Genomic DNA, 27,265 nt, shown 5'->3' with positions numbered 1-27,265 from the left:
ACTTTCTATTGCAGAAGAAACTGATAAATTAACATTAACATTAGGTGCGTGTTCACCATGATTGGTGTGTGCACTTAGAATTCCACAATTCAGAAGTAGATGGTATTGATGAAAGAGGAATAGCAGGAATAAATGAGGTCAGGTCAATGATGTCCACTATGGGGGTCATTCTGACCCTGGCGGTCGGTGATAAAGCGGCGGCCAACCCGCCAACAGGCTGGCGGTTCAAAAAATGGAATTCTGGCCCTGGCGGGAACCGCCATCAGAGCCCGCCACTTTAACACTCCGACCGCCACGGCGGGACCGACAAACAGCGCGGCGGTCACCGCCAACAGGCAGGCGGCAGACAATGTACCGCCCACCCTATCACAACTCATCAATCCGCCACCTTTTCCGGGGCGGGAGCCCCGCCGATAAAAACACGGCGGAAACAGACTACGAATGGGAAAACGCTCACCTCTATACACTCCACGAGGACGGAGGACAGCATGGAGCCCGAATTGAACATCCTACCTGCTCTTGTCTACCTGCTCATCTACCACGAGTACGAACTCCGGCGCAGACGACAACGGTGAGTACCGCACCTACGACACAGGGGGGGGGAGGAGGAAGGGTTACGGGCACACACATACGCATTACACCCACCCCCCAACTATCTACACACCAATGCAGAGCACCAAGTCAAAGTGACCCCACTCAAACCCCCCGGAATAACGAAAAGATATGATTAAAGTGAGAAACAACATTTATGTAAAAAATTGGTTCATTGAAGACATGGTAATATAGGAAAATGATGCAAAAAATTCTAAATGTAAACATTGCGTGACAGAGAAATAGAGGCAGAAAGTCCCGCACAGTCACAAAAATTGCAAATGTCCGTGGGCCAAAGTGTATCAACACATGGGCAAAGCCCACACAGGAGACCTGAGTCCGTTAGAGAGAACACTGCAGGGGCATCAGATGACAAAACTACAGGCACCTCAGGGGGAAGGGAAGGGGGGCACCACAGCCACATGAGTCCACGACGCCAGATCCAAGAAGGGGCCACCATGCCCACTGTTCAATCCTGGGGAGTGCAAAGCCACAGTCTCTCAAGTCTCTACAGTGGGTGGCTTGCCCACTGTCATATCCTGGGGAGTGCAAAGCCACAGTCTCTCAAGTCTCTACAGTGGGTGGCTTGCCCACTGTCATATCCAGGGGAGTGCAAAGTCACAGTCCATCAAGTGGATAACAGTCTCCACAGGCAATTGCGGAGGCAGGGTGGCCCGAGTGCAGCGTGAACATTAGCACGACACAGAACCAGCACTGTCATTGGGCCAGCGGTGGTTGAGACGGCGGGGCCCAGCGGAGTGGTGCTTGACAGGAAGGGCCCAGCGGAGCGGTGCTTGACAGGAAGGGCCCAGCGGAGCGGTGCTTGACAGGAAGGGCCCAGCGGAGCGGTGCTTGAGACGGCGGGGCCCAGCGGAGCGGTGCTTGACAGGAAGGGCCCAGCGGAGCGGTGCTTGACAGGAAGGGCCCAGCGGAGCGGTGCTTGAGACGGCGGGGCCCAGCGGAGCGGTGCTTGACAGGAAGGGCCCAGCGGAGCGGTGCTTGACAGGAAGGGCCCAGCGGAGCGTGCTTGACAGGAAGGGCCCAGCGGAACGGTGCTTGACAGGAAGGGCCCAGCGGAGCGGTGCTGGACAGGAAGGGCCCAGCGGAGCGGTGCTTGAGACGGCGGGGCCCAGCGGAGCGGTGCTTGACAGGAAGGGCCCAGCGGAGTGGTGCTTGAGACGGCGGGGCCCAGCGGAGCGGTGCTTGACAGGAAGGGCCCAGTGGAGCGGTGCTTGACAGGAAGGGCCCAGCGGAGCGGTGCTTGAGAGGAAGGGCCCAGCGGAGCGGTGCTTGACAGGAAGGGCCCAGCGGAGCGGTGCTTGACAGGAAGGGCCCAGCGGAGCGGTGCTGGACAGGAAGGGCCCAGCGGAGCGGTGCTTGAGACGGCGGGGCCCAGCGGAGCGGTGCTTGACAGGAAGGGCCCAGCGGAGCGGTGCTTGACAGGAAGGGCCCAGCGGAGCGGGGCCTGTCTTGGCGGGGCCCTCTTCAGCGGTGCCTTCCTGCACGGCGGGGCCCTCTTCAGCGGTGCCTTTTTGGACGGCGGGGCCCTCTTCAGCGGTGCCTGTCTGGACGGCGGGGCCTTCTTCAGCGGTGCCTTCCTGCACGGCGGGGCCCTCTTCAGCGGTGCCTTTCTGGACGGCGGGGCCCTCTTCAGCGGTGCCTTTCTGGACGGCGGGGCCCTCTTCAGCGGTGCCTTCCTGCACGGCGGGGCCCTCTTCAGCGGTGCCTTTCTGGACGGCGGGGCCCTCTTCAGCGGTGCCTTTCTGGACGGCGGGGCCCTCTTCAGCAGTGCCTTTCTGGACGGCGGGGCCCTCTTCAGCGGTGCCTCTCTGGACGGCGGAGCCCTCTTCAGCGGTGCCTTCCTGCACGGCGGGGCCCTCTTCAGCGGTGCCTTCCTGCACGGCGGGGCCCTCTTCAGCGGTGCTTGTCCTGTAATTCCAGGGAGTCAGACCTGGGCAGGACTCCCTGCTCAGACGCCCTCCGACCGTGCAGTTGCTGGACCATTCGGTGACGGTGTCCTGGGCCCTTGGGTGTCCTCCCTCACACCCGGGATGGGGCTTGTGGGGCCCTCCTGGTCCGCGCTCCTGCTGCCTGACTTCTCCGCCCTGCTGCCCTTGCCCTCCTTCGCTGTGGCTCTCTGGGCCTTGCCTCCCCTGGATGTTGTGGCAGGTGAAGTGTCCGAACTTTGGTCCTTGGGGGCAGCCGTGGCACTCCTCTCGCGGCGGCCCCTCACTTTCCGGGTCCTCTTTCCAGGGGGGGGGGCTGGCTGTCCCCTTGCTGCTGACCGATGTCTCACTGCTGGCAAAGGGGGGACTCCAAAATCCATGGACTACGCTGACACGTGAACCCGGGCTGGTGGTGGCTGAGGTGCTCTTGGGACTCTTAGCAGATGGAGGGGGTGGGTCAGGTGAGGGAAAGAGGTCAAGATTGGAGAGGTAAAACTTTTTAGGACCAAGGTAAACGGTAGGTGCAGTGGTTATGGGAGTGGAGGAAGAGGAGGTGGTTGTAGGAGAGTCAGGTGTGCTGTCCTTGGGTGAAGGTGCATGGGCTGCAGGCTGTCGTGAGGTGGTTGGCTGTTGGGTGGGAGGCTGCCTGCGTTTGTGTGTCTTGGAAGAGGGGGTGACAGACACAGTGGGAGAGGACACAGGGGACGTGTAAATGGCAGTGGGGGTGGTGAATGCACGTGTGCGGACTGTACTGGAGGGTGTGCTGGTGATGGAAGTACTGGCTGTTGGTGGTGTGCATGCAGGTGTGAGTGTAGACGTCACAGGGAGGGAGGAGGGAGACGAGGAGGTGGGGGACACAGAGGTGGTAGTGGCTGTTGGCATGTCTGCATCTGGGTGTTGCTTGGGTGAATGTTTGTGTGATCTGTGGTGCTTATGTCTGGATGAGCTGCCCTTGGGTGTTGAGGTGTGTGCAGGCTGGTCTGATGGTGTGGATGGTGTAGGAAAGTCCTCCTTTTTTGCCTGATCACCCCCACACTTCTTGGATAGGTACTGGTGGTTACTGACTCTTGGCTGTGCCCTGGGTACTGCTTAACAGTCCCAGGGCCAGTGCTCTGTGTAAAATGGATATGCAAATTAGGCTAATTATAATTGGCTAAGTTAACCTACCTATAAGTCCCTAGTATATGGTAGGGTATGTAGGTTAAGGGACCACAGCATAGGTGGTGCACACCTAGGTGCACTGCTGAAGTGCCCAGTGTCATTTTAAAAGCAAGCCTGCCTTGCTGGCTGCTTTTAAATTAAAGTTATATGCAAATTCGACTTTGGAATTAAAAGTACTTCCAAAGTCTTAAACTACCTTATTTTTACATATACGTCACCCCTAAGGTGTGCCCTATGTGCCCCTAGGGCTGGGTGCCATGTAACTATAAGCAGGGACTTTATAAAAATAGATTTATAAGCCCTGGTGAGGTAAAAACAGCCGAATTCGTTTTTCCCTCATGGAAGTAAATGGCCTTCATAGGCTAGAATGGGGAGACTTTATTTTAAATTTTAAAGTCTCCTTAAATGTTGCATACCAAGAATTTGGTATCAAATTAATATATAATAATAAATATAAATATAATAATTTAATATAACTTGTTCAGGTAAAAAGTTTAGACTTTACCTAAAAAGTTGCCAATTTCAGCTCTGCATTGTTTTTGCTGCTGTGCTCTGATTGGCCAGCCTGCAGCAGCTTTTGCCAAGCTGCCTTGATGAGTTGTGAAGTGGCCTGGCTTCACACAAAGGAATGTGCTTGGGGGAGAGAATCTCCCCTCAGCAGATGGTGAGGCAGGAAGGGGGAGGGCTGCCAAACTGGTCTTCAAAGGCAGAGGAGGACATTTGGAGCAACCAGCAACACCCCCACATCCTGCAACCCCAGACAGCTAGGTGCCCCCTTGATTAGATTAGGAGAGGGCAGGAGAGGGGTGTGTTTATGATTTTTAGCCACACCAGTGGGTGGGCTCAGCCAGATGAAACCTCAAAAAATCAGATTCAGCCATGTTGGATTTTTAGAGAATGTTGCCTTTTGGGATGGATTTTTGCCACACTTCCCAGGAAGTAGTCATCACAGGGGGACGACCCTGTACCTGATTGGAGAACCAGGACCCCCCTGCTTTTCACCCAGGAGCAAGGATAAAACTGGCAGACCTGCCCCCACACCTCAGATCCCCACCAAATTTCAAGAAGAAGGAACTAAAGGAGAAGAAGGACTGCCCTGCTGGACCCCTGGCCTGCACCTGGAACCTGCACTCAGAAGGACTGCACCAGCTGCACACTTGGGCTTCACCACAAGAAGGACTTTGCCTGGCTTCAACTGGTTCAAGGAGGGACTCCCTGTTTGCTACAGGTGAAAAATTGCTATCCAGAGTCCCCCTGCACCAACTCCTGAAAAGTGACCAGCTGACCACTGTCCAGTGGCCAAAAAGGAGTTTGCGCCAGGTGCATTCTGGGAGTTGAAGTCCGCACCCCCCAAGGACCAACACAGAACTTCTGGACCCTTGGGGTGAGCTGTGGACCCCAAAAGAACCTTAAAAGAACATCTGGGTGAAGCCCCAGAAGTTTGGAGAAGATTTGAGAATTTTTGAAAAAAAGCTCCAGAGAGGGACCGACCCGCCGCGGAAATTCTAGCCGGCTTGCCTCAACCACGACCCGGCCTGACTTCGTGGTTCGTCCCGGTAAAGAAAAACCTCCGAAAAAGAGACTAAGGGCCTGATTCTAACTTTGGAGGACGGTGTTAAACCGTCCCAAAAGTGGCGGATATACCACCTACCGTATTACGAGTCCATTATATCCTATGGAACTCGTAATACGGTAGGTGGTATATCCGCCACTTTTGGGACGGTTTAACACCTTCCTCCATAGTTATAATCAGGCCCTAAGTCCGAAGGTAAAAAGTTGACCGGGACCTCCCAGCCATCGTATCCGAGAAGGGCTCCACGGACGTCGGATCAAGATCCAGGTTTACCCCGGTCGAAGGATTTTCATCTCGAAAAAACAACTAAGTCCAAAGGTAAAAGTCTCCACCGAGGAAACCAACATCGCGTATCCGGACAAGGGCTCCAGGAGGTCGGATTCAACTGGCAGGTTCGTCCCGGTGAAGAAAAACTTCAAAATAAAGACTAAGGGGGTCATTCTGACCCTGGCGGCCGGTGGCCGCCAGGGCCACCGACCACGGGAGCACCGCCAACAGGCTGGCGGTGCTCCCACGAGCATTCTGACCGCGGCGGTTCAGCCGCGGTCAGAAGCGGAAAGTCGGCGGTCCCCCGCCGACTTTCCGCTGCGCTCCGCCGCCATGGGGATTCTGACACCCCCTACCGCCATCCTGTTCATGGCGGGAAACCCGCCATGAACAGGATGGCGGTAGGGGGTGCCGCGGAGCCCCTGGGGGCCCCTGCAGTGCCCATGCCAATGGCATGGGCACTGCAGGGGCCCCCGTAAGAGGGCCCCGCAAAGTATTTCAGTGTCTGCTTTGCAGACACTGAAATACGCGACGGGTGCAACTGCACCCGTCGCACCCCTGCAACTACGCCGGCTCAATTCTGAGCCGGCGTCCTCGTTGCAGGGGCATTTCCTCTGGGCCGGCGGGCGCTCTTTTGGAGAGCGCCCGCCGGCCCAGAGGAAATGTTTGAATGGCCGCCGCGGTCTTCTGACCGCGGTGCGGTCATTTGGCGGCGGTACCTTGGCGGACGGCCTCCGCCGTCCGCCAAGGTCAGAATCAGGGCCTAAGTCAGAAGGTAACTTTTTAACCGAGGCCTCCCGCGACTTGTAGCCGAGCAGGGCTCCATCGCGGTCGGCCTGAAACTTTGACTTTGCCCCGGTCGAGGTGCAACCAGATGACCCGATTGGCGCTTTTTGTTTCTAAGCGCTAGAAAAGTAATAATTCTTTAAAAATTCATATCTCCGGTTCCCTTTATCCGATTTTATTCGTTTTTGTGTCATTTTAAAGATAAAAATATAAACTATTTTTATAAATTGGTTTTGGATTTTTAAACTGTTTCCTGTGTTTTATTTGATTACTGTTTTGTGATATTTGAATGCTTTACACACTGGGCCTGATTCCAACTTTGGAGGACGGTGTTAAACCGTCCCAAAAGTGGCGGATATACCACCTACCGTATTACGAGTCCATTATATCCTATGGAACTCGTAATACGGTAGGTGGTATATCCGTCACTTTTGGGACGGTTTAACACTGTCCTCCAAAGTTGGAATCAGGCCCTCTGTCTCCTAAGTTAAGCCTTGACGCTCGTTGCCAAGCTACCAAGGGTTGAGCTGGGATTAATTTACTGAGACCTAACTGTACCTAGGTGGAGGTTAGTGGCTTGTTGCTAGGTGTAGGTACCTACCTGCCCTTACCAATAACCCATTTTCCAACATTTTTGGTGGCAGCGGTGGGATCCTGTACTTGTGTTCAGTATCACGTTACAGTTTTAAGTAAAACAAATTAAAAATCCTTTAAATTGTCTTAGTGCAAAAAAATGTTTTTTTTTTTTTTTAATTTTTTTATTAATTTGGATTAATTTCAATTATTGAATTTTTGTAATTTTTCTAAATTCTTGTTTCCAATTTTTGCAAAAAGTTTTTGTTGACACAAAACTAGGGAACCATGGAGCTTGATCTGGCTAGCCTACCCACACTGACAGTAGTCCAGCTTAGGGGGTTGTGTATTGAAAGAGGGTTGCCTGCAACCACTGATCTCAGGAAGAAAATCCTGATTAAATCCCTGACAGCATGGGCTGAGGCCCAAGAGCTAGGCACAGAGGAAGCTCCAGAGGAGGAAGAAAAAGGGGAGGATGCTAACTCTAACCTCTCAGGGGAGGGAAGGCATCTGAGCCCAAGTGAGGATGAGGAAGAACGGTCCTCAGTAGATACAGTCACTAGGGGTAGACCCAAAGCAAGTGGTAGGAAGGGGGTCCTTTCAGGAGGAGAGAACCCATCCATCAGAGAAAGAGAGCTGGAGGCCCAGCTAGCATACATAGCTTTGGAAGCAGATAAGCTGGCCCTAGAAAAGAAAAAGTGGGCAAACAAAGAAAAAAGAGATGGTGGCAGCGATAAAGAAGCTGAGGTGTCCCTGGGTGGGGGTTTTTCCCCCAGATTACCTAAAGGGGTGGTTCCTGCCTATGTAGAGGGGGATGACATAAATAAGTGGCTGGGGGCCTTTGAGAGGGCCCTCCAGATGAGGAGAGTCAAGCCTCAGTACTGGGGTTCACTTCTTTGGGAGTTAGTTCCCAACTCTGGGAGGGATAGGCTCCTAACCATGAGTGGGGAAGATGCAGACTCATACCCCAGTATGAAGAGTTGCTTGACTAAAAAGTTTGGTCTGACCCCAGAGCAGTGTAGGCTCAAGTTTAGGGACACCCAAAATACAAGCACCCAGTCCTGGGTGGACTTTGTCGACATTTCAGTAAAGGCACTGGAGGGCTGGATACAGGGCAACAGGGTAAGTACCTTTGAGGGGCTGTACAATTTGATTATGAGGGAGCACCTTCTAACTAATTGTGTCCAAGAGAAGCTCTGCCAGTATCTAGTTGACTCTAGGTTGACCAACCCCAGAGAGCTGGGGGAGGCAGCAGATGACTGGTTAAGAACTAGGGTTAATCAGAAACCCCCAGGGGGTGATCAGAAAAAGGGAGGACATGGTTCTTCTCAGGGGAAGAACCAGGGGAAAGATGATTAAAAAGCCCAAAGAGTCCTCACAAGAGTCCCCAAAAACTTCTCAGGGAGGGGGAGCCCCGAGCCAATTCACTTTTAAAGGGAAAGGGTATCAGGGAAAGAATTATGATCCTGCTAAAGCAGGAAGGTTTCAGGAGCTTGCTAAGGCCGGCAAGTGTTTTGATTGTCATCAACCTGGACATAAAAGAGGAGATGCTATCTGCTCCAAGAAGCCCCCCACTGGTGGGCAATCCCAGGGGATTGCTAGTGTAGGGTTGGGGGTGGAAGTTGGCCCAGGGGTGGAATCAGGGTACACAGAGGTCACCTTAGTATCCGTGGGTGGGGTGGACATTGCAACTATGGCCACCTTACCTCCCATCATGGAGAGGTATAGGCAGAGGCCTAAAGTCAATTGGACTGAAGTGGAAGCTCTGAGAGATACAGGAGCCAGTGTGACAATGGTCACAGAAAAGCTGGTTTCTCCAGAGCAGGTCTTACCTGGTGTCTTCCACCAGGTGACTTATGCAGATAGCAGAACCAAACTCCATCCCATGGCTATGGTGAGTCTGGAATGGGGAGGTGTGACAGGCCCTAAAAAGGTAGCTGTAGCTCCTGCCCTCCCAGTAGAGTGTCTGCTGGGAAATGATCTTGAAGCATCTGAATGGTCAGAAGTGGAGAGAAGGGTCCATGCACAGGTGCTGGACCTCCCTGAATGGGTGTGTGCTGTGACCAGGTCACAGGCAGCACAACAGGGAAATGCTGGACACTTGGACCCTGGAACAATGGGCCAAGCCTCCAAGAAAAAGAGAAAGGGCACTGGGTCTGGATTGCCAGCCCCAACAAGTACAGAGGGTCAGGAAGAATCCAACCCTGAGGGGGAGGATCTGAACTCTGAGGGAGGGACACTTTCCCTGCAAACTATGCCTGATTTGGCAGAACTGCAAGGGGCAGGTGGGCCCACCAGAGAAGATTTGTGCCAGGGACAAAGAGAGTGTCCAACTCTCGAGGGCGTGAGGCAGACTGCTACCAGGCAAGAACAAGGGGATACCAGTGGGACCCACAAGGTTTACTGGGAGGATGGAGTTCTCTACACTGAGGCAAGGGCCCTCAAACCAGGGGCTACTAGGAGAGTAGTGGTCCCCCAGAAGTATAGAGAATTCCTCCTTACCTTAAGCCATGATATCCCCTTAGCTGGACATTTGGGACAGACCAAGACCTGGAACAGGCTGGTCAACCATTTTTATTGGCCCCAAATGTCAGAAAAAGTCAGGGAGTTTTGCAGCTCCTGTGTCAACTGTCAAGCCAGTGGCAAGACAGGAGGCAAACCAAAGGCTCCCCTGATACCACTGCCAGTGGTTGGGACTCCCTTTGAGCGGGTGGGGATTGACATTGTTGGTCCCCTAGACCCACCAACTGCTTCAGGTAACAGGTACATTGTGGTGGTAGTGGACCATGCCACCAGGTACCCTGAGGCAATACCCCTCCGGACAGTCACTGCTCCCACAGTGGCTAGGGCCCTACTTGGTGTGTTCACCAGAGTGGGATTCCCAAAGGAGGTGGTCTCAGATAGGGGCACAAACTTTATGTCAGCCTATCTGAAAGCCATGTGGGATGAGTGTGGTGTTACTTATAAGTTCACCACCCCCTACCACCCACAGACCAATGGTCTGGTGGAAAGATTTAATAAGACCCTGAAGGGCATGATCATGGGTTTGTCTGACAAACTCAGGAGGAGATGGGATGTCCTCCTCCCTTGCCTGCTGTTTGCCTACAGAGAGGTGCCACAGAAGGGGGTTGGATTCAGCCCCTTTGAGTTACTGTTTGGGCACCCTGTAAGAGGCCCATTGTGCTTGGTGAGAGAGTCTTGGGAAAAGCCTCTCAAAGAATCCAAGGAGAATGTGCTAGATTATGTGCTAGGCCTGCGGTCACGCATGGCTGAGTATATGAAGAAGGCAAGCAGAAACCTGGAAGCCAGCCAGGAGCTCATGAAGCTCTGGCATGATCAAAAGGCTACCATGCCTGAGTATCACCCAGGACAGCTGGTGTGGGTTTTGGAGCCCATGGCTCCTAGGGCACTTCAGGCCAAATGGACTGGGCCCTATCCAATTCTAGAGAAAAAAGGTGAGGTCACCTACTTGGTGGTCATCAAAAACCAACTAAAAGAGGGGTTTGGAAAAAGGGAGATTTGGATAGAAAAATCCTGGTCCTGTGTATAGAGCTCCCAATACATGTACAAAAACAAGGTATACACAGTTCCACAACGTAAGTATAATCAGGAAAACCACATTGGGTCCTGATCTAAGGAAAAGATCGTAAAAAAGAGAGAAGAAAGAAGAAAGAAAGCCAGGTCCCTGGAAAATTAATTATTTTGGAACAAGAGCCCTCACTCACCAAAGGTGACATGCTTCATCCTCGGGCTTTGCTCCACGTCAGGCCGGCGCTGCAATGCCTGACGGGCCCCTCAAGGGGGGCTCTTTGCCGGAGATCTTTTGAGATATATGCCCGGTTTAGAAAGAATAGGGTATAGGATTGGAAAAATTCTATTTAAAAATAACTAGAGGTTAGGCAAATTTTATTAAATAATCCAACCACTGTCATGATTAAAACCAAAGAGCGGGGAGAGAAAAGAACAAGGTCTACGCTCCCCAAAATATTATTCACTTCCTCACTCAATTTGAGGTTAGGAATTGTACGCACAGGATCCCCTGTACGATTCACCAGAAGGTCAACATGTTTCTCGCTATTGATGTCCTATGGATCTAACGCGATTCTTCAGGACCTAAACTACCTAATCCTATGTGTAAATATAACCTATAATAAGGAATATTAGTACAATGCAGGGACCTGAAATGAGAAGAATAACAAACAAAAAGAATAACACATTATTCACATGCACAATATCAACAGCAATGTGCTCTGTGCAAATCCACACATAGGTGAAGTATGCCCACTGTGGATCAACGATTGTATCAGGGATAGGATCCCTGTTGGAACCTCTCTCTAAATTTTGCGATTTCTTCTTTAAACCTATTGTACAACAAACTTCCACTTTCCTAAAAGACACTAAGGATACTCTCGTCCTTTTAGATCACATTAACACTACAGGCTTAACGGATATGTTAATTTGTCTTGACGTTGAAGCCCTATATACTAACATACCCCAGGAAGCTACACTTACAGCAGTACAAGACACATTGATGTCCACTCCCTGGACTCGCAATACCCCCATCAGTTTTATAATGCAATGTGCGAGCCTGGCCCTTAAAGAAAATTTCTTCCAATTTGAAGATAACTTATATCACCAGGTACAAGGTACATCTATGGGCAGCACTTTTGCACCGAGTCTGGCTTGTCTGTATATGTACACCTTCGAACAAAACAACATACTGGTTCCTACTCAACCCTTCTTTTCCAACATCAGACTGTGGCGTCGTTATATTGACGACATACTAGTGGTTTGGAAAGGAGATGTGGATCAAGTTAAAGCCTTCATCCAGTGGATTAATACTCTTGATGTGCATCTTCGCTTCAGTGCTGAATATTCTGACAAAGAAGTTTCCTTTTTAGATCTACGGATCATACTTACAGATGGAGTACTACATTCATCCATCTTTCACAAACCCACTGACAGGAATAGTCTCCTGCTCTACGACAGTCACCACCCTAAATCCTTAAGGAACAATCTTCCATTCGGCCAATTCTTAAGGACAAGACGTAACTGTTCTGATTTGGCTGATTTTCATACACAGGCAGATATTTTGAGTCAAAAACTTAAAGAGCGGAACTATCCCAACTCTGTTATAAAACAGGCTAAGAAGAGAACTAAGAATATCCCAAGGGATACATTGCTAGCCACCAATGTCCGAGAACCACTAACCAGACTGACATGTGTCACTACCTTTACTCCTCTGAGTAACCGTGTCAAGAAGGTCATTTTGAGACACTGGAGTATCCTGAACAGTTCGGGAGAATCCCTAGAACGTCCTCTTTTTGCTTTCAAAAGAACTCAAAACATTAGAGATTTACTAGTCCATACCAGACCTGTTGTGCCAAAACCTAGAGAATTGATAAAGACACGTTGGCTGGGGGTCAGGGGACATCATCCTTGTGGTGGGTGTAATGTTTGTTCACTTACCACTACCACCCAAGAATTAGATTTGGGAGAACCCTATACCTGGCAGTTAAGGATACATACCAATTGCCGTACTAAGAATTGTATCTACATGATCACTTGCCCGTGTAAACTACGATACATAGGGATGACCACTAGGATGATCAAGATTCGGATAAATGAACATCGCAGTACTATTAGATGTCAGAGGTCCTCCACAAAATTGACGAAACATTACATTGATTTACATCACACCCCTAATGATCTCAGGTGGGTTATACTTGAGACCATCAGAGACCAAAGAGAATCCACAAACCGCCTTTTTGAAAAAGAGCAACGTTGGGTCTATCGACTTAAGACACATATTATAGGACTTAATGATGACATACCATGGACAGACTTTGTGCATCGATCATGATTAAGGAATCTCTTGACCAGGTTTAAGTACACTCACTACTGGTTGTGGCTATTCCATCTCTTTCCATAGATTTTATGCTTATTTAAGTCTGAGCAATTTGCCTCTTAATCCCATTCTTTTTTTTTTTTTTTTTTTTTTTTTCCGATACATATATTTGAGCCTTAGTTCTGTGTCTTTTAAATTGGTTTTCTGTAACACTAAGATGGCCGACCCCTTTCTTCCTTTTTTTTTTGGGGCTTACATGATGGAGTCCCTCTTTAATTTCTATCCCACTGCTGGACCTAACACAAGATGGCCGCCATTTCTGTCCTCTTTCTATGCTGAGGCTTGAAGATATATAGCCCAGCCTACCGGGTGCTCTTTCCTATTCCAGGAACACCGAGACGGGGCAGGTGATGCCGCAAACTTCGGACAGGTCCCAAGTAAGTGGATGGTAATATTGTTGGGTGTTTAGATGGGAATCCTTAGGATCATTTCACGTTACTTTGGGAAAAGGCAGTTATATACCCTTTGATTTGGTCCTTTGTTGTTTACACGCATTTCCCACCACGAACACTCGTGTGTAGACACTGCCGCTGCATACTTGGCTACAGCGTTTTTGAGCACGTTATATATACTTATACATATATGTGTCTATGACATTCCTTATATATGCTGTCAACATCTGCAATCAGCACACCACGTATTTTACGTTTATTTGATGTTTTCTCAGCTAAGTGAACTTTAAAAACCTGGTCAGTCAGAATATGTGTACCATCCTGCTACATTTGATTATGGGACACGTGAATGTTTGGCAAACGCTATATCCCTCAACTTCCCGATATTACTGTTTTTGTCTTTCTCCCTGAATACAATCTGATAATTGAACTCACGCATTTAGCTCAGTAGGACCTCCGTTACTTGGTGCTTTACCTGATGCGGCCCATCCACTAGTATGAGGAGGGTAAGCATTTATTTCATCATTATTTTCACATTGATTTACACGTTGATCCACAGTGGGCATACTTCACCTATGTGTGGATTTGCACAGAGCACATTGCTGTTGATATTGTGCATGTGAATAATGTGTTATTCTTTTTGTTTGTTATTCTTCTCATTTCAGGTCCCTGCATTGTACTAATATTCCTTATTATAGGTTATATTTACACATAGGATTAGGTAGTTTAGGTCCTGAAGAATCGCTTTAGATCCATAGGACATCAATAGCGAGAAACATGTTGACCTTCTGGTGAATCGTACAGGGGATCCTGTGCGTACAATTCCTAACCTCAAATTGAGTGAGGAAGTGAATAATATTTTGGGGAGCGTAGACCTTGTTCTTTTCTCTCCCCGTTCTTTGGTTTTAATCATGACAGTGGTTGGATTATTTAATAAAATTTGCCTAACCTCTAGTTATTTTTAAATAGAATTTTTCCAATCCTATACCCTATTCTTTCTAAACCGGGCATATATCTCAAAAGATCTCCGGCAAAGAGCCCCCCTTGAGGGGCCCGTCAGGCATTGCAGCGCCGGCCTGACGTGGAGCAAAGCCCGAGGATGAAGCATGTCACCTTTGGTGAGTGAGGGCTCTTGTTCCAAAATAATTAATTTTCCAGGGACCTGGCTTTCTTTCTTCTTTCTTCTCTCTTTTTTACGATCTTTTCCTTAGATCAGGACCCAATGTGGTTTTCCTGATTATACTTACGTTGTGGAACTGTGTATACCTTGTTTTTGTACATGTATTGGGAGCTCTATACACAGGACCAGGATTTTTCTATCCAAATCTCCCTTTTTCCAAACCCCTCTTTTAGTTGGTTTTTGATGATTTAGTACAGCTGTTGAGCTGTGGGGTATTCTATATATATCACCCAGTAGAAATCTATTTGAGGTGATCATGGCTGAACTACAGGGTCTCAGCTTTGATGATGATATGGTACAAGCCATTCTCCAAACTCCTTCTATTTTGGGGAATGATAATAGCGGTCCTTCGGGCGTGTCTAAGGAAGACTGGGTCAAATTATCAGCCCTGAAGAAAGAGTTTATAAAAACAGTACTTCATGGGACAATTATGACCGAATATCTTAGGGCTAACATCTCACCTCATGGTTTGATTGTTACCAATGTTCCCAGGATCTTTTTACAAGATTTACAATTCCGTACTGATTGGGCACAAATTTCTTGGAAGTGTACCCGTGATTGGTTGATTCTAATCATTAACACTTCAAAACGTTTGGCTGATTCGATCACCATTCAGATCTCTATGATTGAAACCTCCATAAAGACTACAATACAACTGTCCCAGTTTAAAACTCGTTTGGCAGAGATGAACTCAGATTTGAATGAGATTAAAGAACAACTAACACGACAGAAGATATCCAAATTACAAAAAGATATCAAGCGATTTAGTAGGGAGAAAGTCTATCCTTACACAAAACAAGATTTTCAATCGGTAGGAACTTCTGATACTTCCGATGACTCGGACAGTTCACTACATAGACCTCGGGGCTCACATCCCAGCTCCAGTTCGGATGAATGGAGCAGTGATGAAGGCCGAAAATCTTATCAGAATCGTCAGGTCCCATTAATGAATATGACACCGAATTTCCCATACCATCAATTTCCTATGTGGCAACAACCGCCATACCCATTTTTCCAACCGCAACCCCAGTTTGGTTTCAATCCTTTTTTAGGGAGAGGCCGGGGCAGAGGCAGAGGCAGAAACAAAAGAAGAGGCAGGAACGTGCACTGGGCCCAGGAAGAACCACAAATGGTGACCAGGAGCCGCAGTGCGACACCAACAAACAATCCTTAGTGGTTAACCTGTCTGGCACCATACTATCTCCCTCTGAACTGTCAGTTTTGGAAAAGGGCTTAGGTTTTGTACCTACCCCAAAAGAAGACCAGTTCCGGCTAAATTGCGAAATTTCAGCAATGTTTAGGAAGGTACGTTTACACTTCTTCTTTAAGAATCGTATCCCCTCGATACCCCTGGGTGATACGAATTTAAGGAATCCGTCATCCTTCATGCCTCCGTCCACTTCTGTTCCAACAGAAGTTCTAACCTTTGAGAAGGCGATACGGCATGAATTACAGCATCTTTTACCTACTCGTCCTTTTCAGAATATGTCTAGATTAGAAAGAAAAGCCATTAGTTCTTTATCTTCGAATCCTGACATTACCATCAAACCTGCGGATAAAGGAGGTGCTATTGTGATACTCGATACCACCTTCTATAGACAAGAATGCCTGAGACTCCTAAGTGATGATACATACTACGAACCTATTAATGTTGATCCTACAGCCCGCCTTCAACACATCATTCGTGGAATGATTAGCGAAGCAGAATTAGCAGGTTGGATCACACAACAGGAAGCCAAATTCCTTGACACCAAAGAACCTAGGGTGCCATACTTCTACTGTCTCCCCAAAATTCATAAGGGCACCCCCCCTCCAGGCCGACCGATTGTATCAGGGATAGGATCCCTGTTGGAACCTCTCTCTAAATTTTGCGATTTCTTCTTTAAACCTATTGTACAACAAACTTCCACTTTCCTAAAAGACACTAAGGATACTCTCGTCCTTTTAGATCACATTAACACTACAGGCTTAACGGATATGTTAATTTGTCTTGACGTTGAAGCCCTATATACTAACATACCCCAGGAAGCTACACTTACAGCAGTACAAGACACATTGATGTCCACTCCCTGGACTCGCAATACCCCCATCAGTTTTATAATGCAATGTGCGAGCCTGGCCCTTAAAGAAAATTTCTTCCAATTTGAAGATAACTTATATCACCAGGTACAAGGTACATCTATGGGCAGCACTTTTGCACCGAGTCTGGCTTGTCTGTATATGTACACCTTCGAACAAAACAACATACTGGTTCCTACTCAACCCTTCTTTTCCAACATCAGACTGTGGCGTCGTTATATTGACGACATACTAGTGGTTTGGAAAGGAGATGTGGATCAAGTTAAAGCCTTCATCCAGTGGATTAATACTCTTGATGTGCATCTTCGCTTCAGTGCTGAATATTCTGACAAAGAAGTTTCCTTTTTAGATCTACGGATCATACTTACAGATGGAGTACTACATTCATCCATCTTTCACAAACCCACTGACAGGAATAGTCTCCTGCTCTACGACAGTCACCACCCTAAATCCTTAAGGAACAATCTTCCATTCGGCCAATTCTTAAGGACAAGACGTAACTGTTCTGATTTGGCTGATTTTCATACACAGGCAGATATTTTGAGTCAAAAACTTAAAGAGCGGAACTATCCCAACTCTGTTATAAAACAGGCTAAGAAGAGAACTAAGAATATCCCAAGGGATACATTGCTAGCCACCAATGTCCGAGAACCACTAACCAGACTGACATGTGTCACTACCTTTACTCCTCTGAGTAACCGTGTCAAGAAGGTCATTTTGAGACACTGGAGTATCCTGAACAGTTCGGGAGAATCCCTAGAACGTCCTCTTTTTGCTTTCAAAAGAACTCAAAACATTAGAGATTTACTAGTCCATACCAGACCTGTTGTGCCAAAACCTAGAGAATTGATAAAGACACGTTGGCTGGGGGTCAGGGGACATCATCCTTGTGGTGGGTGTAATGTTTGTTCACTTACCACTACCACCCAAGAATTAGATTTGGGAGAACCCTATACCTGGCAGTTAAGGATACATACCAATTGCCGTACTAAGAATTGTATCTACATGATCACTTGCCCGTGTAAACTACGATACATAGGGATGACCACTAGGATGATCAAGATTCGGATAAATGAACATCGCAGTACTATTAGATGTCAGAGGTCCTCCACAAAATTGACGAAACATTACATTGATTTACATCACACCCCTAATGATCTCAGGTGGGTTATACTTGAGACCATCAGAGACCAAAGAGAATCCACAAACCGCCTTTTTGAAAAAGAGCAACGTTGGGTCTATCGACTTAAGACACATATTATAGGACTTAATGATGACATACCATGGACAGACTTTGTGCATCGATCATGATTAAGGAATCTCTTGACCAGGTTTAAGTACACTCACTACTGGTTGTGGCTATTCCATCTCTTTCCATAGATTTTATGCTTATTTAAGTCTGAGCAATTTGCCTCTTAATCCCATTCTTTTTTTTTTTTTTTTTTTTTTTTTTTTTTTCCGATACATATATTTGAGCCTTAGTTCTGTGTCTTTTAAATTGGTTTTCTGTAACACTAAGATGGCCGACCCCTTTCTTCCTTTTTTTTTTGGGGCTTACATGATGGAGTCCCTCTTTAATTTCTATCCCACTGCTGGACCTAACACAAGATGGCCGCCATTTCTGTCCTCTTTCTATGCTGAGGCTTGAAGATATATAGCCCAGCCTACCGGGTGCTCTTTCCTATTCCAGGAACACCGAGACGGGGCAGGTGATGCCGCAAACTTCGGACAGGTCCCAAGTAAGTGGATGGTAATATTGTTGGGTGTTTAGATGGGAATCCTTAGGATCATTTCACGTTACTTTGGGAAAAGGCAGTTATATACCCTTTGATTTGGTCCTTTGTTGTTTACACGCATTTCCCACCACGAACACTCGTGTGTAGACACTGCCGCTGCATACTTGGCTACAGCGTTTTTGAGCACGTTATATATACTTATACATATATGTGTCTATGACATTCCTTATATATGCTGTCAACATCTGCAATCAGCACACCACGTATTTTACGTTTATTTGATGTTTTCTCAGCTAAGTGAACTTTAAAAACCTGGTCAGTCAGAATATGTGTACCATCCTGCTACATTTGATTATGGGACACGTGAATGTTTGGCAAACGCTATATCCCTCAACTTCCCGATATTACTGTTTTTGTCTTTCTCCCTGAATACAATCTGATAATTGAACTCACGCATTTAGCTCAGTAGGACCTCCGTTACTTGGTGCTTTACCTGATGCGGCCCATCCACTAGTATGAGGAGGGTAAGCATTTATTTCATCATTATTTTCACATTGATTTACACGTTGATCCACAGTGGGCATACTTCACCTATGTGTGGATTTGCACAGAGCACATTGCTGTTGATATTGTGCATGTGAATAATGTGTTATTCTTTTTGTTTGTTATTCTTCTCATTTCAGGTCCCTGCATTGTACTAATATTCCTTATTATAGGTTATATTTACACATAGGATTAGGTAGTTTAGGTCCTGAAGAATCGCGTTAGATCCATAGGACATCAATAGCGAGAAACATGTTGACCTTCTGGTGAATCGTACAGGGGATCCTGTGCGTACAATTCCTAACCTCAAATTGAGTGAGGAAGTGAATAATATTTTGGGGAGCGTAGACCTTGTTCTTTTCTCTCCCCGCTCTTTGGTTTTAATCATGACAGTGGTTGGATTATTTAATAAAATTTGCCTAACCTCTAGTTATTTTTAAATAGAATTTTTCCAATCCTATACCCTATTCTTTCTAAACCGGGCATATATCTCAAAAGATCTCCGGCAAAGAGCCCCCCTTGAGGGGCCCGTCAGGCATTGCAGCGCCGGCCTGACGTGGAGCAAAGCCCGAGGATGAAGCATGTCACCTTTGGTGAGTGAGGGCTCTTGTTCCAAAATAATTAATTTTCCAGGGACCTGGCTTTCTTTCTTCTTTCTTCTCTCTTTTTTACGATCTTTTCCTTAGATCAGGACCCAATGTGGTTTTCCTGATTATACTTACGTTGTGGAACTGTGTATACCTTGTTTTTGTACACCTACTTGGTGGACCTTGGCACCCCCAGGAATCCTCACAGGATCCTGCATGTAAACAGGATGAAACCCCACCAGGACAGGGCAGACATGACCATGCTAATGGTCACTGATGAAGGGAAGGAGGAGGAGGGTGAACCTCTGCCAGACCTCCTGTCCTCAAAGGCAAAAGATGGGTCAGTGGAGGGAGTGGTACTCTCTCCCAAATTGACAGATCAGCAACAAAAAGACTGTAAGCAAGTTTTGAGACAGTTTGCTAGTCTGTTCTCCCTGACCCCAGGACTCACCAATTGGTGTGTCCATGATGTTGACACTGGTGACAGCTTGCCTGTCAAGAACAAGCTGTACAGGCTGTCTGACCAGGTCAAGGCCAACATCAAAGCTGAAGTGGCTAAGATGTTGGACCTCAAGGTAATTGAGCCCTCTGATAGTCCTTGGTCCAGTCCAGTGGTACTGGTGCCCAAACCTAATCCCCAAGGTGGGAAGAAAGAATTGAGATTCTGTGTGGACTACAGAGGTCTAAACGCAGTCACTAGGACTGATGCTCACCCCATACCTAGAGCTGATGAGCTCATTGACAGGTTGGGGGCTGCCAAATTCCTGAGCACATTTGATCTGACCTCAGGATATTGGCAGATTGCCTTAAGTCCAGGAGCTAAGGAGAGGTCAGCATTTTCCACACCAGAGGGCCACTTTCAGTTCAAGGTGATGCCCTTTGGCATGAAAAATGCTCCTGCCACCTTCCAACGGTTGGTGAACAGAGTCCTATCTGGGTTGGAATCTTTCAGTGCAGCTTATCTGGATGATATAGCTGTATTTAGTTCCACCTGGAGGGACCACCTGGTCCACCTGAAGGAAGTGCTTCAGGCCCTGATTCAAGCAGGCCTGACTATCAAGGCAAGCAAGTGCCAGATAGGGCAAAGCTCTGTTGTGTACCTGGGCCACCTTGTTGGTGGAGGCCATGTACAACCTCTCCAGCCCAAGATCCAGACTATTCTGGATTGGGAGGCTCCAAAAACCCAGACTCAGGTCAGGACCTTTCTTGGCCTGACCGGTACTACAGGAGGTTTGTTCAGAATTTTGGGACCATAGTGGCCCCACTGACTGAACTTACCTCCAAGAAACAGCCCAAGAAGGTCATTTGGACCCCAGAGTGTCAGAAAGCTTTTGACACCCTAAAACAGGCTATGTGTTCAGCACCAGTGTTACTGGCCCCTGACTATAGCAAGGAGTTTGTAGTGCAAACAGATGCTTCAGAGGAAGGGATTGGGGCAGTGTTAGCATAAGTTAATGAAGAGGGCCATGATCACCCAGTTGCCTTCATCAGCAGGCGACTACTCCCCAGAGAGAAAAAATGGAGTGCCATTGAGAGGGAGGCCTTTGCTGTGGTCTGGTCCCTGAAGAAGTTGAGGCCTTACTTGTTTGGCACTCACTTCCGTGTACAAACTGACCACAGACCTCTCAGGTGGTTGATGCAGATGAGGGGGGAGAACCCAAAACTGTTAAGGTGGTCCATTTCCCTACAGGGGATGGACTTCTCAGTGGAGCACAGACCTGGGACTGCTCATGCCAATGCAGATGGCCTTTCCAGGTTTTTCCACTTAGCTGATGAGGACTACCAGGGTGTAGGTTAGTACCCATCACCTTTCATCTGGGGGCGGGCAGTGTAGAAAAGTCCTCCTTTTTTGCCTGATTACCCCCACACTTTTTGGATAGGTACTGGTGGTTACTGACTCTTGGCTGTGCCCTGGGTACTGCTTAACAGTCCCAGGGCCAGTGCTCTGTGTAAAATGGATATGCAAATTAGGCTAATTATAATTGGCTAAGTTAACCTACCTATAAGTCCCTAGTATATGGTAGGGCATGTAGGTTAAGGGACCACAGCATAGGTGGTGCACACCTAGGTGCACTGCTGAAGTGCCCAGTGTCATTTTAAAAGCAAGCCTGCCTTGCTGGCTGCTTTTAAATTAAAGTTATATGCAAATTCGACTTTGGAATTAAAAGTACTTCCAAAGTCTTAAACTACCTTATTTTTACATATAAGTCACCCCTAAGGTGTGCCCTATGTTCCCCTAGGGCTGGGTGCCATGTAACTATAAGCAGGGACTTTATAAAAATAGATTTATAAGCCCTGGTGAGGTAAAAACAGCCAAATTCGTTTTTCCCTCATGGAAGAAAATGGCCTTCATAGGCTAGAATGGGGAGACTTTATTTTAAATTTTAAAGTCTCCTTAAATGTTGCATACCAAGAATTTGGTATCAAATTAATTGTTGTAATAAATCCCACAACTTCCAGTTGTTGGATTTAATATAACTTGTTCAGGTAAAAAGATTAGACTTTACCTAAAAAGTTGCCAATTTCAGCTCTGCATTGTTTTTGCTGCTGTGCTCTGATTGGCCAGCCTGCAGCAGCTTTTGCCAAGCTGCCTTGATGAGGTGTGAAGTGGCCTGGCTTCACACAAAGGAATGTGCTTGGGGGAGAATCTCCCCTCAGCAGATGGTGAGGCAGGAAGGGGGAGGGCTGCCAAACTGGTCTTCAAAGGCAGAGGAGGACATTTGGAGCAACCAGCAACACCCCCACATCCTGCAACCCCAGACAGCTAGGTGCCCCCTTGATTAGATTAGGAGAGGGCAGGAGAGGGGTGTGTTTATGATTTTTAGCCACACCAGTGGGTGGGCTCAGCCAGATGTAACCTCCAAAAATCAGATTCAGCCATGTTGGATTTTTAGAGAATGTTGCCTTTTGGGATGGATTTTTGCCACACTTCCCAGGAAGTAGTCATCACAGGGGGACGACCCTGTACCTGATTGGAGAACCAGGACCCCCCTGCTTTTCACCCAGGAGCAAGGATAAAACTGGTAGACCTTCCCCCACACCTCAGATCCCCACCAAATTTCAAGAAGAAGGAACTAAAGGAGAAGAAGGACTGCCCTGCTGGACCCCTGGCCTGCACCTGGAACCTGCACTCAGAAGGACTGCACCAGCTGCACACTTGGGCTTCACCACAAGAAGGACTTTGCCTGGCTTCAACTGGTTCAAGGAGGGACTCCCTGTTTGCTACAGGTGAAAAATTGCTATCCAGAGTCCCCCTGCACCAACTCCTGAAAAGTGACCAGCTGACCACTGTCCAGTGGCCAAAAAGGGGTTTGCGCCAGGTGCATTCTGGGAGTTGAAGTACGCACCCCCCAAGGACCAACACAGAACTTCTGGACCCTTGGGGTGAGCTGTGGACCCCAAAAGAACCTTAAAAGAACATCTGGGTGAAGCCCCAGAAGTTTGGAGAAGATTTGAGAATTTTTGAAAAAAAGCTCCAGAGAGGGACCGACCCGCCGCGGAAATTCTAGCCGGTTTGCCTCAACCGCGACCCGGCCTGACTTCGTGGTTCGTCCCGGTAAAGAAAAACCTCCGAAAAAGAGACTAAGTCCGAAGGTAAAAAGTTGACCGGGACCTCCCAGCCATCGTATCCGAGAAGGGCTCCACGGACGTCGGATCAAGATCCAGGTTTACCCCGGTCGAAGGATTTTCATCTCGAAAAAACGACTAAGTCCGAAGGTAAAAGTCTCCACCGAGGAAACCCACATCGCGTATCCGGACAAGGGCTCCAGGAGGTCGGATTCAACTGGCAGGTTCATCCCGGTGAAGAAAAACTTCAAAATAAAGACTAAGTCAGAAGGTAACTTTTTAACCGAGGCCTCCCGCGACTTGTAGCCGAGCAGGGCTCCATCGCGGTCGGCCTGAAACTTTGACTTTGCCCCGGTCGAGGTGCAACCAGATGACCCGATTGGCGCTTTTTGTTTCTAAGCACTAGAAAAGTAATAATTCTTTAAAGATTCATATCTCCGGTTCCCTTTATCCGATTTTATTCGTTTTTGTGTCATTTTAAAGATAAAAATATAAACTATTTTTATAAATTGGTTTTGGATTTTTAAACTGTTTCCTGTGTTTTATTTGATTACTGTTTTGTGATATTTGAATGCTTTACACACTGGGGGTCATTCTGACGCCAGGGCCACCGACCACGGGAGCACCGCCAACAGGCTGGCGGTCCTCCCACGAGCATTCTGACCGCGGCGGTTCAGCCGCGGTCAGAAGCGGAAAGTCGGCGATCTCCCGCCGACTTTCCGCTGCTCGGGGGAATCCTCCATGGCAGCGGAGCGCGCTCCGCCGCCATGGGGATTCTGACACCCCCTACCGCCATCCTGTTCCTGGCGGGTCTCCCGCCAGGAACAGGATAGCGGTAGGGGGTGCCGCGGGGCCCCGCAAAGTATTTCAGTGTCTGCCATGCAGACACTGAAATACGCTACGGGTGCAACTGCACCTGTCGCACCCCTGCAACTACGCCGGCTCAATTCTGAGCCGGCGTCCTCGTTGCAGGGGCATTTCCTCTGGGCCGGCGGGCGCTCTTTTGGAGAGCGCCCGCCGGCCCAGAGGAAATGTTAGAATGGCCGCCGCGGTCTTGTGACCGCGGTGCGGTCATTTGGCGGCGGAACCTTGGCGGACGGCCTCCGTCGTCCGCCAAGGTTAGAATCAGGCCCACTGTCTCCTAAGTTAAGCCTTGACGCTCATTGCCAAGCTACCAAGGGTTGAGCTGGGATTAATTTACTGAGACCTAACTGTACCTAGGTGGAGGTTAGTGGCTTGTTGCTAGGTGTAGGTACCTACCTGCCCTTACCAATAACCCATTTTCCAACAGATGGGATAGGCAGAGGAACAGGAGACAGAGACAGGGTGGAGGCAGTTAGAAGAGGGAGGCTGGAAACAGGGACAATGGCTGCCGTCAATGCTGAGGCCAGAGAATTGAATGATCGTTGATGGGCAGACTGACCCGAATGAATGCCCTCCAGGTATGCATTGCTACGATGCACCTCCCTCTCTACCCCCTGGATGGCATTCAAAAGGGTAGTCTGCCCAACAATGATGGTCCTCAGGAGGTCAATGACCTCCTCACTGAGGGCAGCAGGGGTAACAGGGGCAGGGGTTGAGGTGCCTGGGGCGAAGGAGATGCCCGCCTTCTTGGGCGAGCGGGCACGGAGTGTAGGGTGAGGGGCTGCTGGGAGGGCGGAGCTGGTGCGCTGGGTGGCGGCTGTACCTGTAGAGGCGGGGGGCACGGATGTTGCCGCCACCGCTAGGGAGCTCCCATCCGAGGACGTGTCGGTGTCGCTGGTTTCACCACGGCTCCCCGTTGTGAAGCTCCCCTCGCCCTCAGTATCACTGGTGGCCTCGGTGTCTGTGCCATGGCCCACCGGGGCCTTGTGAGTCGCAGCTCCCTCGTGCTCCGGTGCCAAGTCTCCTCCGCCTGATGATGCTGAAGCACACATGCACAAGAAGATAAAGAAAAAGGGTGGGGGGAGACATAAAAAAAGGTTGAGTACATGCATTGTCAACACCGTTGGCGGAGAGGACAGACACAGGAGACTCATGCACTAAGCCGCGCAATCGGGGTACACTACTGAGTACTTGTGACTGGGCCAACAGGTCTAGGGACAACAAACGTGCACATGGGTGATGCAGGACTATGGCTAGCTGTACCTGTCACCGTACAGAGGTGGGGGGTGGGGGCACAGGGACATGGCTAAAGGAGAGTAATACAATACAGAAAGCGCCCTGGCCTAATGTCACCCACAGCCCTCCTCCCCCACCCAGGCACCTCCACTGCGCGTAAAGATAGCTGAATGTGCTGGTACTCACCCCCTTGTGTCTGTTGTGATGTCGTCACGTGCCCATCCAAATCGGGGTAGGCCACCGCCAGGATCCGGGACATCAGGGGGGTCAGGGTACGACTGGCACCCCTCCTAGGTTGGGAGGCCATCCCCAGCAGTGACTCAGCGGTCTTCCTGGTCCCGCGGTGGATGTCCTCCCACCTCTTGCGGCAGTGGGTGCCCCGTCTGTTGTGGACCCCCAGGGTCTGGACTTCCTTGGCGATGGCACGCCAAATGTCGATCTTCTGATGGGCGCTGACCTATTTGACATGTACAGGGTGGAAATTGAAATATCATAAATTTTCCGCATGATAGATGCGATTGGCCCCCCCTCCCCAACCTTGCCATGTGGCACATGCTCTCATCTGTCGTGCCTTGCACTCGTCATTGTCCCCCCACCCCACCATCTTACATCCACCATACACAACCCAGGCATAGCCCATTCAACGTGCACACAGTGTACTTACCTGTTGGTCTGGAGGACCGTAGAGTCGCGCATACTGGGGCAGGACCCCATCCACAAGTTTCTCCAACTCTTCTGTAGTGAAGGCAGGGGCCCTTTCCCCAGTCGCAGCAGCCATTGTATCTCCCAGACCGAGGTCACAGCAGCACTTGCAGTATAGGTCCTCTCCTGTGGATGATCAGGTCTCGAGTGATTAACCAGATAGAAAATGGCGGGCACGCCCGCGGCGGCGCGTACCGCCGCAGTGCGTTCCACGACCGCCGGCGCAGCTAGTCATTGGCTCGTGAAACCCATAGGGTTCGATGTTAACCAATGCGGCTTTGCGCCGCGGTCTTCGACCGCCTACCGCCACGGTGTGTCACGCCAGCGCATTGACCTCACATCCCACTGTCACACTTCTCAGGTCAGGCAGCCGCCATTACAAGGGACCACAGGGCTTAATTACTACTGCGTTACACAGGCCTAGGCCTTGCATTGCCACTCATACAAGCCATTCAATGCATTGAGAATCGTGTACTGTGCAAGCTGTAGTTACGTACCTGTGGGTTGCTTGACTCTGTGCTCCATGTTGTCCTTCCTAGGCACCGTCCGCTGGGACTTGCGAGGAGAAGGATGAATCCTCCCGTGTACCGACCGCTGGTGGACCTGTCGACAATGGAGGAACGTCATATAATACTTCACTACCGACTTGACCGAGCCACTATACATGAACTGTGTGCCCAGCTGGAGCCAGCACTGATGTCCCCCATCCGCCAACCCACAGGAATTCCCCCTCTGGTGCAGGTTCTGTCAGTCCTCCATTTTTTGGCAAGTGGGTCTTTTCAGACAACAGTGGCCATGTCATCAGGGATGTCTCAGCCTATGTTTTCTAAGATTTTGTCCAGAGTGTTGTCTGCCCTGACGAAATACATGCGGAGCTACATTATTTTCCCTGAGGAGGGTGATTTGGCCACTGTGAAGGCTGACTTCTATGCCCTTGGACATATCCCCAACATCATTGGTGCCATTGATGGGACCCATGTGGCCTTAGTACCCCCAAAAGACGATGAGCAGGTGTACAGAAACAGGAAAAGTTACCATTCGATGAATGTCCAGGTGGTCTGTTTGGCTGACCAGTACATCTCCCATGTAAATGCCATGTTCCCTGGGTCAGTGCATGACGCGTATGTTATGCGAAATAGCAGCATCCCCTATGTGATGGAACAGCTACAGAGTGTGTGGCTAATAGGTGACTCTGGTTACCCCAACCTGCCTTGGCTACTGACCCCAGTGAGGAATCCCCGGACCAGGGCAGAGGAACGGTACAATGAGGCCCATGGGCGATCTAGGAGGATCATAGAAAGGACCTTCGGCCTCCTGAAGGCCAGGTTTAGGTGCCTGCATATGACAGGGGGATCCCTAATGTACTCACCCAAGAAGGTGTGCCAGATCATCGTGGCCTGCTGTATGCTTCACAATCTTGCATTGCGACGCCAGGTGCCTTTTCTGCAGGAGGATGGTCCAGATGGTGGTGTTGTAGCAGCTGTGGAGCCTGTGGAGAGTGAAGAGGAGGAAGACGACGGGGACGACACGGACAACAGGGACACGGTCATACAACAGTATTTTCAGTAGCACCC

Source organism: Pleurodeles waltl, chromosome 1_1, assembly GCF_031143425.1.
Source record: "Pleurodeles waltl isolate 20211129_DDA chromosome 1_1, aPleWal1.hap1.20221129, whole genome shotgun sequence".
Lineage (NCBI taxonomy): Eukaryota > Metazoa > Chordata > Amphibia > Caudata > Salamandridae > Pleurodeles > Pleurodeles waltl.
Note: the sequence above shows the minus strand (reverse complement) of the source record.